General features: G+C 44.1%; 1 protein-coding gene across 1 annotated transcript in view; it reads right to left on the minus strand.

The window, feature by feature from the left end:
* The window catches only part of LOC134540463 (diacylglycerol kinase 1), a 153,449-nt gene that overhangs the window by 98,099 nt on the left and 42,325 nt on the right, over positions 1-13,025 (minus strand). The window lies entirely within an intron of this gene.

The following is a 13,025-nucleotide window of genomic DNA, read 5'->3' on the forward strand; positions in this document are numbered from 1 at the left end:
GCAAGAGTATGCCGCTGCGTCCTAATGAACTCGCGGAACTGCCGTGCAGAGGCGGAGGGAAAAGCACAAGCGCGTGGCAGAAAGCGAAGGCCTGGAAACAAATCACCGCACGGGGGGAAAGTATTCACAGGGGAAACAACTGGGGAGTCTGTTTGGGGAACGAGCTCCATAAACAATACGACTGTAGTCGCACTGCGGTTGGGTATATACGAACGCTCTTTATTGTTTCTGGGGTGGGGTGGGGGGGGGGGGGGGGTGGGGGGGAGACGCGTGTGAGAATACACGCAGTGGTAATGAGTCCAGTGTGTTTGGCAACGGCCCAAGCAACATGTTGCCGAACTGAATGTAACGAGTATTTACAATCGTAAGGTTGGTGGGAATAAGTTGTTAACTAACATAAACACGTATTTACCGATCGAAAACGTGGAGAAAAATTTGTTTCATATCACGTTTTACCAGCATATCGCTTGAATCTGGCGGCATTATCCTGTATACAGTATTCCTGTGGTACACGGTGCTTGCTGTTTTAATTAAGTACGTCGAAATATCCTAAATATAACAAAAAACGTTTTATTGTAACAATGAATTGCGATCACAAGTTGCGTGCGAAAGAAATAATTTTTTGACAAGATCGGACATTTTTTTTTTTTTGTATTGTGATATTCGAGTTTTTGTATGGCCATGATCCTTCGACGTACTAAGTTAAAAGTCAAGTATCATATACTACAGTATCAATGTATACAGGATCATGCCATCAGGATCAAAGGGCGTAAACTTGGGTACGTGATGTGGAACAATTACAAAAAAGTGGTACTCACCAAAATAAAATGAAAGGTCGGGCCGCGAGACGGCGGCAGCGGCTACCGCGGAGGAAAGAGAAACATTTTTTGACAACTAATTAAAGTTTCCTGGAAGAGCAGTCGGACTGCGAAAGAGCGCTTTAAAATGTTTTCTCATACGTAAACTAGTTTAATTGCCTCGTTTAATTTGCAACGTGTCTTCCCTCGCAATTCTCAATTATTTCAACGAAAATTTCTTTAAAAGTTTTCCATCGATAACTTTTGTTAATGAGATTCTGACACACAATTTAATAAATTCATTAATTTAAAGACATGACGTTGCAAATTTGCACTGAATGTAATAAAGAAAACCCTAAAAGGTCAAATAGAAGATTATGAGACAATCACGCAGAAAACAAGCCAATCTCAAATGTTAAAAAATGTCAAGACAGCACACAGAATTACATGGAAGGAATTAGACTGATCAATGACGAAGACATTGGGATGACAACGACAAGACAGTCAATACAAAAAACAACTTTAAACAACACAGTGATAGACAGAGAAACCAAAAAATGACAGTAAACAGATAATCTGGACAAAACACCGACAATACGGTGACGCACAGGAGAACGCTGCGATTAAATATAACAGGTAGTCAGACAACACAACGTCGACAGCACAGATGAATACCATGGCAGAATAATTCAAAGCACGAAAATATTTCATCCCACCCTGGATTAATCAAGGCATTGTTTGTAATTTGTTTACAATCTGCGTGTCCATTGAGTGAGAACAATGCAATTTGTCGAGAAAAGGCAAGCAAATTTATTTCGCTATTTATGATCCGTGAGAGGAACTGTTTCCATATTCTGCTTCTGTGCACCAGAGAAACCATGATTTGCCTATAAAAATCTGGACTGCGTAAAATATTTAACCACTCAAGAGGTTAAATTAGTCTATAAAACAGTCCCGCAAGATTTTCACTTTTGACGAGTTAGCACTTCTTGTTGAAGTGGATATTAGGTAATTGGGAAGCTCACTAGTTAGACTGCAAACATATGTACCTCAGCATTGCTTTTTAATGATAGGTGCTCAACTGTCTCGCCACTCCCCTCTTCTGCTGCGGACCAGTCAGCTACCAGCTAGTAGCCGAGTGACCGAACCACATCGACCTACCAGAGAGAAGGGAAGGTCCTACAGTAGGAAAGCAGTCAATAGGGAAGTGTGTGAGGGCATAGTTTACATAGAATAAACACGTTAAACCTCCAGGCCTCTGCGAAAGGCAGACCGAGTCCGCCCCTGCGCACGCTGGGGGTAGGCTATCCCGCAACACGCACCAGTACTGCGGGGTAGTCGCACTGGCCGTCACAGGGGCAGCTGCGCACGCAGGCGCCACTAGAGATCCCATACACGCGCAGTTCGGGCCTGAACAGGCGCGGCCCGGCAGACAAATGTGTGTTCCATAAAACAAGGTAAGAAAGAGAATATATGGCTGTGACGGTAATCACACCTAAATCAAACTTATTCTATCACCAGCCTGTATCAAAACATGAATAAATGGAAGATAGTGGTCAAGAAAACATCCAATACATAATTTTGGAGATCGCGTTTTGGCAGGGACCTGAAAAATTCGCGGTTACGATGACCTCCAGGATAGTCTACACAGTCCTCTGTACACTCCGGCAAATAACGCCAGTTAGTTGGTTGCTGACTTGTGAGTCGTCTCAACTGGTTCGCCCGAGATTCGTCACTTCTTTGGTTGGAGTTTCTCATTGGCGCAGAGTCGCCCAGACGAACAGTGAGCCAATAGCAAGAGCAGCTTAAAGGTATACGTGTATGAATTTCAGACCATCGCGAAATGAAACTGCGAATTTTTCCGGTCTCTACGTTATGGTATTCGGAGAGTTAAAGTATTTTTTTATTCTGAAAGAAACACGGCCTTGTAAACGCCGGAGCAGAAATGGAAAACTAACTTCGGCCGAGCTGGGTGAACGACGCGCCGGTGATGGCCACAAGATTGGCTCTACGCCCTTCGCTGCTCTATGGCCGCGAGTGTCGCTTGTTTGTTTGTCCGCCAGGGTGTTAGGTCCCGCAGCCACGCCCAGAGGCGCGCCTGGCCGCCCGCCAGCCGTGGAGCCTAGCGCGGGGCCCGGGTGTTAGCTCGCCGTTTACCAGCCGCTCGTGATTTATTACAGCCGCCTTATCGCGGGTAGCACTTTCCTGCGGTCGCCCCCGTTTCAACACGTATTTTGTGAACTTGGAGGGAAAAAAAATGAACCGAGTGTTTTCAAAGACTTTGTTAGGCATGTATCATTTGGCACGGTCTTATTATCAGGATAAATACGCGCAAAGAGCCTTTATAATTAGTATTCAACTACTCACTTGAAGAATCACCGCTTAAGGGCCTCTATAGGCCTGTGATTCATGAGCCTTAAACTCCTGCAGAGGTGTGTGATGCGCGAGCATTAACGCTCCAAGGCCTCACAGACTACAGGTTATCCCAGTTACGGCAAAAAATATATATAATACACCACCTAGAGTCAAACTCTATTTGAGTGTTATAGGTATGAAAGTTTACCCATTGGCTTTAAAATTAATATTTCCTCATTATATCTTCCCTTTTGTCTTCTTTATTTCAGTTGTACCAGGCGCCTGTGTCTTCATGCTTTATATTTTCTCTTTTGAGCCTCTAGCTAGTAATTTCAAATTTTAATTTAAATTACTTCTTTATAATTATAATTCGTAATTACCATAAATATTTTTAAAAAAATCCGGGTCAATAGCAGGGTCGTATTAATATTTATCTATCTTTCCCTATTTATTGTGTCATTTGTCTAGATTCTTTAGCTCTTCTGTCTAGCTCCGTTGTTCTTTAGTTACCTTCCCTTTATCTTCATTCTTCATTCATTGTTTTTTCTTACCAACTCTCTTCTACATTGAGATGTCAAGGATTCTATTCTATCTTAATAACATCTTCATCTCTCTTCTTCTCCATGCCCTTAATTTTTTATTTCTTCTTTCTTTCTCTCTCTCTCCTAAGTCTCTTATTTTTTTTCTTTTCTGCCATTCCTCAAGTTAATTCATGTTAACTTTTTTCTTCTCTCTTTTAAATAATGTAATATTTATTTCATCTTTGTAAACATAAGGCTCTGATAGTAATTTTTTCTTCCTAGTTAATCTGGTTCTCTATACTTTACTTTTCTTCTTTTAATATTTTGTATTCTTCTGTCTTCAATCATTTTAGATGCTATTTTATAATATAATGTTCTGTATTCGCTCTTCTCAGCCTACACCGTACCTCTTCCATCTTATTTCTTGTCAGACTCGGGTGTTATCTTATGTTTATAACTTGTCTGTATCATTATTCTTGTTATTCCTTATGCAAATTTGTCATTCTTTTTCTTCATGTAAGGATTATTTTATGTATCATCTTGTCATGCTTATTCTTCTCTTCCTATCTTGTCATGTCATACTATATTTGTGGGTTATTATTCATCCAGCATCTCTACTTCTATGGTATTTTCTCCTTCCTGCTCACACCACATATCAAAAATCTTCTAACCTTTATCCAATTTCCCCCTTGTAATTCGTTTCCATAACAAGAATATTTCTTTTGTTGACTATTCCTTTCAAGTCATCATAAATCGTATTCATTTCCCGTAATGATTTGACATTCCTTTTATGGCATGACTCTAATATTTAAGCAGGAATTTACGATGCGTGATGAAATTAAATTTAATAGGCTTATTATCTTTATTTTAAGCTCCTAAATCCAATCTCTCATTGGGGTACATTAGGAGATAGTAAAAACTATAAATATATATATATTTATTACAATAATCATTATTAAGAGTATACTCGTCTTCCGGGGGCAATGCGAGGTTGCAAATGTTTATTCCTATCAATTGTCTCTATTATCGGCTGTCAAGCTCCGTATTATTATTGATCATTAGGGCCACGGAATTTTCGCGCTATCATTTAGTCGCAAGCTAGAATGCAAACCTCCACACTGTCGCACTGTGTTCATGATTGGACCGCAGTTATCTGGACACGCCCCTCTACGACCGTGAGCCAACGATGTCCAGCTAGGAGAGAAGTAAGCGAATCAGGTAGTGCCAAATAACAAGGATAAAAATGTTCTCGCTAAGAAATAAAACCAATGGGAAAGTAAACATGGGTCGAGCACACCTATAACTTTGAATTCTATCCTGAGGCCAGAGGAATCCGCGAAATTTCCGGGACTATATTGATCATTAATGCTTCTTCCTCCGTCAATGGTCATACTGGAGAGTTCCAACACGCGATCATCCACAACTAGAAGCTCCAGGTTGTCTTCTCTCTTCCCGAGTCGCCGTTAAGGGTGGCCTAGTGCCTCGCCAGGGAGACACCCAGCGCCATTTTATTCTCAGTGCGGACACGACGTCACTTCCCCTTCCCTGACGCCCCCACATCCGGCTCCACGGGTCCCGAGACAGCAGCCAGAGCGCGTCACTGGCTTGTCTCGTCGGGCGCTAGGGCCGGCTAGCCGCTTGACTGCCGGAAGCCAGTCGCTAATAGCTGGCATATAAATAATAATGTTCGCAGGCTTTCACGGCCATTGTCTGAAGTAGCTTGGTCTCTGGGTTGTAGCCGCGTCCTTGGGCGAATAATTCACCGACGTTTCGGTCGACATTGCAGTCGCCATCATCAGGGAGCAGTTACGTAACTGCTCCCTGATGATGGCGACTGCAATGTCTACCGAAACGTCGGTGAATTATTCTCCAAGGACGCGGCTACAACCAAGAAACCAAGCCACTTCAATATAAATAATGTCTACATTTTTAGTGTTTATTATATCCTACTATCCTCCAATTATTGGGGATTGGATATAGGAGCGAAGAATGGAGATGATGAGCCGATCAACTTTAATTTCATCACGCATCTTCAGACACTGCTAAAAAAAACTGAAGAAATGATACTGAGACACGTCAAATCCTTACGGGAAATGAACATAACTTATTACAAAATTGAAAATAATGATGTCAGCAAAAGAAAAAATTCTGGTTATTGAGATGAATGCGAAGGGAAATTGGATGATTAAAAAAAAAAGTTCTGATGGGTGGTTTGAACAGGAAGGAGAGAATTTCACACACGAAGAGATTCTCAACGAACAATAACCCACAAACCCGCCCATAACTCTCTAATACGAATTCAGCGATCATGTCAGTAATTTGTGGTGATTTCCCGTCAGACTGAGTAACTCGAAGCACATGCACGTTGCACGTCTGACCGCCAGGTGCGGCCCAGGAGGGGCGTGGTAAAGGTCGCCGGAGTCAGGCAATGACGTGGAGGTGCCTGAGAAGGAGCTGCAGGCGACCCATCCCAGCCAGCTCGTGGTTGACTCAGAGGAGACCCCAGCCTGATCACGTCTGCGGGACCCTTCAGACAGCGCAGGGAGCCTGTTATCTCTGCCGCCTTCCCAGTAGCTGTGTCGCAGCTCACCGCGCCCTCCCGTCCTCAGAGCAGGTTCGTCTGGACGTGCTCTGAGCGAGCACAGCCACCAACATGCTCTCTGGCGCACTCGAAGCAGGCAGCTCGACTACAACTGCACGACTGGACTGGTGAGTGATGGCTCGCTGGACCCGGAGGAACTTGGACGCGACTTGGAGGGTGTCTGAGAAGGAGCTACAGAGAGAGGCTGAGGCAACCCGCCATCCAGCTGGCCTCGGAGGAGCACCACAAGGCGGTACAGCGAGGGCCGCAGTGGTAACGCGCTGCCCCCCTCGGCCCTGGGACGGGCCTCCGCTGTCCGGGGCCGGCGCTGACGTCACGAGCGGGGTCGCCTAGCAACACGCGCCTCTCCCGGGCAACAGGTGCGCGTAGGGAACACCCGCGCGTGCTGCCCGCCCGTGCCGGTCGCCCTTAGCGGCGCAGCAGCCCGGCAGTTGCCTGCGACCCGAGCAAACACGCGCGTCGTGACATGTTGTCGTCCTCGTCTGGTGCGGTTCAGTCTTCAAGTCAACTGAACATCTCATGCACAAACTTGGGTGTCGCCTTGGTTTTATTTTGACATTTGGCATAGTTATAATAAAATAAAACAAAAGTAAAATATACTAGAATTCTAAGGAATATTACTGAAAAAACTACAGCGTTTGTTGTCACTCGATTTGGTATCGGAGAACACTCTAAAGATGTACACCAATCCGGGGGGGGGGGGGGGGGGGGGGGCTTTTTGTGTTAGTGAGGCGTAATTATAATTATTATAGTAATATTCTTTGGAGCTTCTAATAAAGTGTCACCTTTAAATGCATGACTCTATAATGATAGCAGTATTCTCTTTACCCTTAAAGAAACCACGGGACAGTTACAACATACTGCATTAATATCAAAATAAAATTGTAATGAACATACCTATACCGAAAAACACTATTTAAAAAAAAATCGATAAACGTAACCAACGTCTGAACCTCTACATATTTTTTAATGTTTCTGACGTGACAACGTCTCATAAATCGATGAACGCCGGCTGCACGCACTAAAAACTGTCCCGTTACGCACATTGTACGCTTGCGCCGCATCTATCTCTCTTCCACTCGATTGGAACAACCATCGATTTGACTTTTTCGAGGCACATTAAACTTGAAACACTCCCATTCGTTTCCTACTTTTCCTATCATCGTCCTATCCTTAACAGAATAACACAGATTGGAAGAAGTTAAATAGCAAACATGTATAAAAGTTATAGTTAAAATAATCTCTTTGTTAAAGTAATAAACATATTTGAATTAATGAGTGCAAATAAAAGTAAATTTATGAATTAAATTGTTGATTTCATTTCACTCCTTCTTTGTATCGATACAAAATAGTGTAAATTCAATAAAAATGATTAAATTTTATTTATAAAAGTATGCAATCATTTCATCAATGTTTTGTTATGACGTTGTCACGTTAAACTATCGTCCGTAAACCGACTTTACAGACAACCAATTTTTTTATTTATTTGACATGGCACGTGCCTTAGCTTCGGCTACTTGTTGAAGCACACACTTGTGAGCTGGTGTGGCTACCATGACGGTTGAAATCACCCGCGAGAAATAATAAGTTATTTCCTCGCGGCTCTTGCAGACTAGAGCCTGTTAGTAAATATGTGGTTTCAACCAGGAATAGAAGGCCTCGGAGATATCATTTATGCCTTGGCATGCCAAAATTTTGGTTTAATAGTTCAAAATTATAATATTAGCAGAAAGATGGAAAAATGAAAGATCCTTTAGCTTTGGTCTCACGGGCCGAGTCGCGTGTTTATCATATCGCAGTTTATTAACTGATAAATTTTCCTGTAAATTTATTCCGCTAGCTCTCTTGCATGTGTTGTGTCACAAATTTTGTCACCAGACATAGTAAATACACGTTGAGAAATTTTGAGACTCAAGCATAAATTCAAGAGAGCTGTGGTGATACATTCAAAGGAAGTGTTGGCCACCATCTTTGTATTTTGACGTCACGGCTACCATCTAGGATGACCTTGACCTTGAAAATTTACACAAAAAATTTTTGTAAGTCGATTCGGAAGATCAAGGCCAAATGTCAAGGTGATCCGAAATGGCGGCGTGACGTCACAACTCAAGATGGCGGCCAACACCACGACACCACCTCCTGGACTCCCGGCGCAGGACTCACTATTAAAACCATTTCACAACCGTGTGAAAATTCCCATTTTGGCCATTTTTAAGGGCTTCGTGTGATTGGTAGTTACAGGCTTGACTTCCTGCGGGTACAGGCGGTCGGAGAGCTCGACAGTTTCCTGTGAACACTTTCAGCTCTTCAGACTCACTTGGGCGAGAGGAGGGGAGACACGCGCGACCTTGCACCGGCGAGAGCGACCTTAAGGGGCCCGCCTCGTCAGGGGTGCATGTGTGTTAGTGAGGCGGGATGATAAGCGCGACGCTCGCTGGTGCTTCTAGCGTGGTGTCGCCTCTGGACTGGCGCGCAGTCTTCTCTCGTCGTCACAGGATAACGGTGAAATTTGAGCGGTGACCGTAACATTATATGGCGGAGAAATGAAGGTAAATTTGTTATGCAAGCCCCTTAAGTGCTTTCAAGAATCTGTACTGATTGTTTTATGCCTAAAAATTACTTTGAAAACACGCGTTTTAGGCATTTTAACGCTTCTAAAAATACAGTTTAAAAACTTAATCCGAAATTAAAAGTACTTTTCGGTCCTCAGCGAACTCTTAAATGCTATTCGTAAATAGGCCCCACTCGGATATCTTGAGTAGTTTGGAAATCGCGTTGTTTTTCCTGAAGCTCTGCACACCGTATGTGTGCCCTTAAGGTCTATCCACACGCCTTCACCGAGCCGGTCTTCGCCTCTCTGGCTGATCAGAGGTGGCTCCAATTCTGTCATAAACATTGTAGTTATTATTTCACTATAGGTATTAGTGGTCTCTCTGGATTTACCAAAGAACTAGCTATCTACCGTGTCTATTTGAAACACTTGTTGGGTACTATCTTTGAAAGATTTGTGCAATAGGAGTGCATGACTTGATGTAAGCTTTTGGACATACGCCATTGCTAAGCACATGTATGTCTGGAGAAGAAAACTACAAAAAACCCAAAATACAAAAACACAAACTAAGCAAAAAAATTGCTGTTGTCAACAGGATATAAACACCACATAATATTCCATAACAGGAATACGGTCAACAAACAAAGAAAAACAAAGACAAATTGTCTAACAGAACTGAAAAAAAACCCACAAATGATTACAGCACAAAAATATTAAACCCAAAAAAAAATTCAGCACAACAGTTGAAACGAGACAAAAACACGACAAAACGAAAAGACGAAACAAACACAAAAGTTTTCCAAAACAGAAACAAGCGACGTTTCGGGAACTGCTATCTGCTCACGTCCTCAGGCAGAGACGCACATGGTACGAAAACACAGGTGCGACTGTCCAGTCTGTCTTTGATTGTTGACCATATTCCTGTTATGGAATATTATGTGGTGTTTATATCCTGTTGACAACAGCAATGTTTTGCTTAGTTTGTGTTTTTGTCTTTTGAGTTTTTGGTAGTTTTCTTCTACAGACATTCATGTGCTCAGCAATGGCGTACGTCCAAAAGCTTGCATCAAGACTTGTCGGGTACACACCCGCTGGTGCCGACCGCCGCTCCACGGGAGACAGTCGCTCCCAAGGGCCTGTCTCCCCGGGTGGACGTCGGGCCGTAAGCCCTCGCCCCATGGAGGGGGGGGGGGGGGGAGGTGAAGACGCGCCGAAATTGCCCCGCCAGGGTGACCACTAACGGCCGCAGCGGCTCGTAAACAAAGCCCTTCGTGAGCTGCCCTGAGGGCTTATCAGCGACCGCCCGGGACAGATGGCGGCCGTATCGGCCGGGGAACGAGGCCTTATTCCTTTATACGGTCCGTCCGGCAGACAAACCGCTTAAAGTGGCGGGTGTGAAGACCCGCCTGTCGGCATCTGCGCGTTACTTACAACATATAATCACGTGGCCGGAATTCACCATAGCGTTGTTTGCTGACAGTCGGAATCAAATAACATTAAAAATATCCGCGTTTATCCATTACTTGTACGCTAGCAGTCTTTATTAGGGAGTCTTTAAGGATTATTAGTGAAAATTACGCACTTCTAAAGGCCGTTATTCCATTTTTTAAAAAACTCATAACTTTTTTAGGATATTAAAGAAGCCTAAGAACCCTGTAATATGCGTTCGTGAAAATTTACATTCTAAAATAAACATGATTTTTACTTTTACAAGGAACATTCTTGAAAACTCAGTTGCCAACGATATGACTTGGTAAAACTGCAAGGCAAGGCTTTTATAAAATTTCAAATGGTACAAATCTCTGCATCGGAGTTTTACAAAGCGATATCGTCGGGCAACTGAGTTTACCGAGGATTTTCCTTGTAAAAGTACAAAAAAAAAAATTGTAGGAGCAGGTTTTGCGAAGTCGTTATAAGCGACAAAGTCGCGGCTTGCCAGAGGGACGAGGTAAGCTGCTGGTTGGCTGCTGGCCGCGGGTCAGGAGGAGGCAGTCATCTGGCGACGCTCGTCTCCCTTTGTGCGCGCCGGTCGCCCCGGTGACAGCCATTTATAACCTGCTTCCTGGCGACGACTAATGCGCGTGACATGCGGCGACCCTGGCTCGAGTCGCAGCCTGGCCTCCCGCAAGTGAACCACTGTCCGCACTTCAACAACAGATTCCTCTGGGATACAGGCTGCCAAGAGATCGATGCTACGTTTGGGTACAAATCATTTTCTTTCTTCGTATCGAGTGATTTGGTTTGATGTATCACGTTTCCGACTCATTTTTGTATAAGTGGATTAATTTCAGTTCCATTTGAATCGTTCAAGTTTATTTCTGTTATTTCACATTAATATGTTCAAGAAGATAACATTTCCTCAAATTTTTAGACCTTCCTTTGATTTATTTCGTTACTATTCATGCATTTAAACATTGTAATTCGTTTCGATTAAAGAACACTTATTTCGTTATAAATGCAACACACAGCTATATATGGACAACGTTTTTCCAGACAATACTGAGTAGGATTTCTTACGAAAAAGCCTGTGTCTGGAGATCTCCTGCCGCGGGAGCTTGTTTGACACAGAGGCGGGGAGCTCGCTGACGGCAGGCGATAGCATTAGGAGAACGAGGCAAGGAGCCGAACAGGGGCGGTATCGATTGTCACCTGTGCCTTGTCGCTGTCCTCGTCTGTCTGTTCGTTTCCCCGAGTGCACGTCGCGTGGCCACCATCAGGCCTCCCTGCAGCCGTCATCTTAAACCTTTATTAGCAATTTACAAATTTTACAAAGTAAAGTTGCACACTTTTCCCCAGCTTGAAAACACAAGACGAATAATTTCCAACGAGTGTGTGACATTGATCAAATATAAGTAGCGCAATGCATTTCTCGCGAATAGATCCCGAGAGTAGCTGGAAGTTGAAGCACTGTAGCATCGTCTGTGTTTCGTGATTGGGTGAGGTTCTTTCAGGTACACGTCTACTGTTGCAACACCAATCACAGTTACTCATTGCGGGAGCAAAAACGTCCTGAGTGGCTCGGTCAAAAAAGAAAAACAACTTCTCTCGCAGGGAAGAAACAGCTGGTGCGAGTGTAGCTAGTTGCAGTCTAATATAGGCGCTCAGATTCTTTCACGAAAAATGCCTGCCCCTAAATATGAGTGCTGCTCCAAGCTAGTCTGTAACCCACTGTAAGCTCCTCTAACTCTCATCATCCAAAAAAAAAAAAATGTCTTTACAATGTACTGTCAGACAATTACTACCAGGGACGAAATGCAATCCGGAAAGTCGAAAACGTGGATAGTCCGGGAAATCCACCTAAAATACGCAAGCCTACGTGACAGGTATAAAATATTTGACATGACTTAGCTACTGGGTGGCGAGCGTCTCCGACTGTCGCCGGCTGCTTATAGCCGCGTCCGCTCGAGAGCGCCAGCGCCGGCTGGAGGATTTATAAATACGGGCCTTTTCATAATCGCCCCCGACGATGATGCATAAAGGCACCACTGTTGGGTCGAGTGCCAGCCCCCCCCCCCCTCCCCCAGGCGCAATCGTCAGTCAATCGCACTGCGAGTCCGTGCGACGATGCCAGCTTTCGGTCTTTTTGGAGAGGGGGGGGGGATGCTTGAGTCACTGGGAGGGGGAGACGTTTCACAACACCCCGGTCCGCGGGAATAAATACTGCAACACCACCATTATTTATGCCTGCACGTACGTACAGACCTTGAGATTCATTGCAAGGTTAACTATCGTCTATCGTATGACGAGTTATTTAGCGTGTCTTGAAGGTCTAGAACTCTATAAATAAACTTTAAATAAACTTAAATTTAAAGTTTGTGATTTTTCACAATCTTTTGTTGTTGTTGTTGTTGTTGTCTGTGTTAATTTAATTGCGATATACATGAACACTCATCGAACAGCTATGGGCCAGCAGATGGACCTGCAACATAAAGCCCGCGCAAAGGAGGAACTTGACCAACATGTTCTTCACTTTCCTGATACCATCATCACCACAGCCTCACTACACATCCTCACTCGGGACCCGGTTCTCTGATCACATTCCATCCCGCAACAGGGCTCGGCACTCGCTTGCAGCCGGACGGGGACATCTGACAGTGCAGAGTGGGCATTGCTGGATGGTAAACGATAAGCGGAAACAGCTTTCTCCAAACACTGTCACTCGCAACTGGTTCGGCGTGGCGCTTCGCACGCGGTCTCCA

The sequence above is a fragment of the Bacillus rossius genome, chromosome 16 (genome assembly GCF_032445375.1).
Source record: "Bacillus rossius redtenbacheri isolate Brsri chromosome 16, Brsri_v3, whole genome shotgun sequence".
Taxonomy (NCBI): Eukaryota; Metazoa; Arthropoda; class Insecta; order Phasmatodea; family Bacillidae; genus Bacillus; species Bacillus rossius.